At 39.8% G+C, this 3,150-nt stretch overlaps 1 protein-coding gene across 2 annotated transcripts in view; it reads left to right on the top strand.

The window, feature by feature from the left end:
- The window catches only part of LOC109921045 (sodium/potassium-transporting ATPase subunit beta-1-interacting protein 3), a 395,549-nt gene that overhangs the window by 123,586 nt on the left and 268,813 nt on the right, over positions 1–3,150 (top strand). The window lies entirely within an intron of this gene.

Below are 3,150 nucleotides of genomic sequence, written 5' to 3'. Positions count from 1 at the left end.
CGCTGGGCTCAGTCTCTCCCCCGCGCTGGGCTCGGTCTCTCCCCCGCACTGGGCTCAGTCTCTCCCCCGCACTGGGCTCGATATCTCCCCCGCGCTGGGCTCGGTCTCTCCCCTGCACTTGCAGGGAGGTGGGAAATTGATGATGCTGGTGTCATTACTCGGTAATATGAATGGATGATTATCTGTCAGTGTGCATCCTGTGAGAATAAGAGGTGAATTATTGAAAACTTACAGGACAAAACATGACCATTTGTCTTCCAGCAAAAAGGTATCCAATCTAATGCCTCTTTCAAAATCTTTGTCTGTAACCTGATGACTAATGTCTACTTCAAGAGCTTTAGTATCAGTGTAAAACCAACACTTCGATTCCAAATTTCCATGGCAGATTAATCGGTAGTGGGACCTTTAGTATTGGTGGCACACTGGCTGCATTTCTGAGATGCAGCAACACAGTACTGACTTTGTGGTGTTGGGTGTGTGATTTTTATATATATCTTTTGATATTATTTATTTTTAAGTTTGACTTTTTGAACTAGTAACATATTGGCTTTCAGTGTGGCTGATGGGTTTCATTGTTACCTTGTATGCATTTCTAAAGCCATTGTGATTTCTTTTAAAACAAATTGATAGAGAATTATCCCCTGAGACTGATGCATTTTTGATTACATTAAGAGAGTCTGTTACTCTCTCAGGTCCACATTTATGCTCAAAGTTTCAGCCAGGAACATTTGCATTTGGTTCTTTTTAAGCTTTGGAGAAGTACCCATAACTTAAAAGTTTTTTTTTAGTTTCAGTTTGGGACAGTTCTGAGAACTCTTAGATGAAGATGGATATGTAAAGCAGTTCTTCTGTTGAAGGGCTGGTCATTCCAGCTTCACTGTCGCAAGATATCTTCGACAAGGCACACCTAAGGTGTTACCAAGCGTAATCTACTTCAGTGTCCTTACCCTGTGCAATATATTGGTATAGGGAGCAAATACCACAAGATATCCAGTGTGGTCATCTGGGAGAATACCACAGCAATTACGAATGAATGATTTTATTGTCATGTGTATTTTACAGTGCAAAATACAATAAAACACAGTGAAAAACTTTCATTCATTGCAACAATGCGGTGCCATTTTGATAGTTTTAAGAATGAGGAAAATGAATAAATATAGCTTAAAGAAAAGTCCATGTATGTTCAAATTCTGAGATGGCTCAGAACCACCACTGCCTCGCCGCCATCTCTGCTGGCGCAACTAACATTGAAGTATTCGATCCTCAGGCACCATCTTTTGCTGCTGGGCCAATTCACGTCCTCCACCACGTGTGCCAGATCTACCAATGTCGGAGTCGCACCTCTCGCTGTGGCTCACCTCATTGATGTTGCCATGATGGCCTGCAGCCAGTTAAGGCTCTTGGGTCATTTTTAGACTATATCTATCACCTGCAACTATACATATTACACCCACATTGCTTGTTTGAGGTTAGCAATTATACATATCCATTATTTTCCTCCACAATCCTTTATACTGCACCTTCTTAAACAAGAATGGGAGAGATTTCCAACGTCTGTCACCTGTAAATCACCGACCTGGACAATTTTCCTTCTGTTACCTGAAAATTGGGAGGGCTATCTGCTCTATTCAGTTGAAAATTCACTGGAAAAATATTACCAAAAATATACAAAGAATTGTTGGAAATCTGAATCAGAATCAAAAAATTATTACCACGCAGTTTGTACTCCAATGCATTGGAATTTCAGATGGAACAGCTTCATTTTTTTGATTTCAATTTTAGCAATTGGATTTATTCATCACTCTAGCCTCTAACTTTTCAGATTCCTCATATGTCGATGTATTGTTCCTTGGTTGAGAAGATGATCAGGTAGACTTTCTGTGGAATAAAGCAGTTTCCAGTTTCAGAATACATGATTCAAAATAGCCTTGTATTTGTTAATAACAGTTCAAATCATCCTAGTTATCTTAGTCTCCAGTTTAAGCTCCATTCTTTTCAAATCTTACAATTCATCAAAGACCTGAAACGATTGTTTTAGAAATATTTCTCCTTTACTCTTCTACTTGTGACTGAGATTGTCCTGATATCTGCTGACTTCACTTTTTCCCAGTTAACAGCGTGAATAGAGCTAAAAGTGCTAACGTCTATGCAAAGTCTGTACAACTGACATGTAAGAACTTTCCTCACAGGAGCAATTTCACATTAATACTGAATACATAATACCACGCATATACTCTTAGAAGATTAGGAAAACAGTAAAGGGCAACAAGGAACATTGATCCAAACCTGCAGGAAAGAAGAAATAATTGATTCCAACAGTATTAACACCAAGGATGGTAACGAAACATCTGCAAAACAAAAAACCAGCTCAGCGAGCCAACCAACTTCAACAACCTCAACACCCATAACCCGAGCTACAAATCTACTCTAAAACCTTAACCACAAAACTCATTCTAAAATCAAAAATTACATACTTCAGCCTTCAAAATCCTATATCTAGAATGCTTTAAAATGACGTGAAGTTTGATTTGATTTGATTTGATTTGATTTATAATTGTCACATGTACTGAGATACAATGAAAAGTATTGTTTTGTGTGCTATCCAGACAAATCATACCTTACTTAAGTACAGCAGGGTAATAGAACAGAATGCAGAATATAGTGTTACAGTTACAGAGTAGGAGCAGAGAAAGGCCAACTCTAATGTATGAGAGGTCCGTTCATAAGTCTGATAACAGTGGGGAAGAAGCTGTTCTTCAATCTGTTGGTACATGTTTTCAGACTTCTGTATCTTCTGCTCAATGGGAGAGAGCACAACTGAGTATAACTGGGGTTAGAAGGGTCTTTGATTATGTTGGTTGCTTTCGTGAAGCAGCAGGAAGTCGAAATGGAATCAATGGATAGAAGGCTGGTTTTCATGATGGATTGGGCTGTGTTCACAATTCTCTGTAATTTCTTGCGGTCTTAGGCAGAGCAGTTGCTATACCAAGAGATAGTAGGAACTGCAGATGCTGGAGAATCTGAGATAACAAGGTGTAGAGCTGGATGAATGCAGCAGGCCAAGCAGCATCAGAGGAGCAGGAAAGCTGACCTTTCGGGCCTAGTCTAGGCCCGAAACGTCAGCCTTCCTGCTCCTCTGATGCTGCTTGG

The sequence above is a fragment of the Rhincodon typus genome, chromosome 4 (genome assembly GCF_021869965.1).
Source record: "Rhincodon typus isolate 14 chromosome 4, sRhiTyp1.1, whole genome shotgun sequence".
Lineage (NCBI taxonomy): Eukaryota > Metazoa > Chordata > Chondrichthyes > Orectolobiformes > Rhincodontidae > Rhincodon > Rhincodon typus.
The sequence above is the reverse complement of the archived record's forward strand: the minus strand, read 5'-3'. Positions and strand labels throughout refer to the sequence as shown.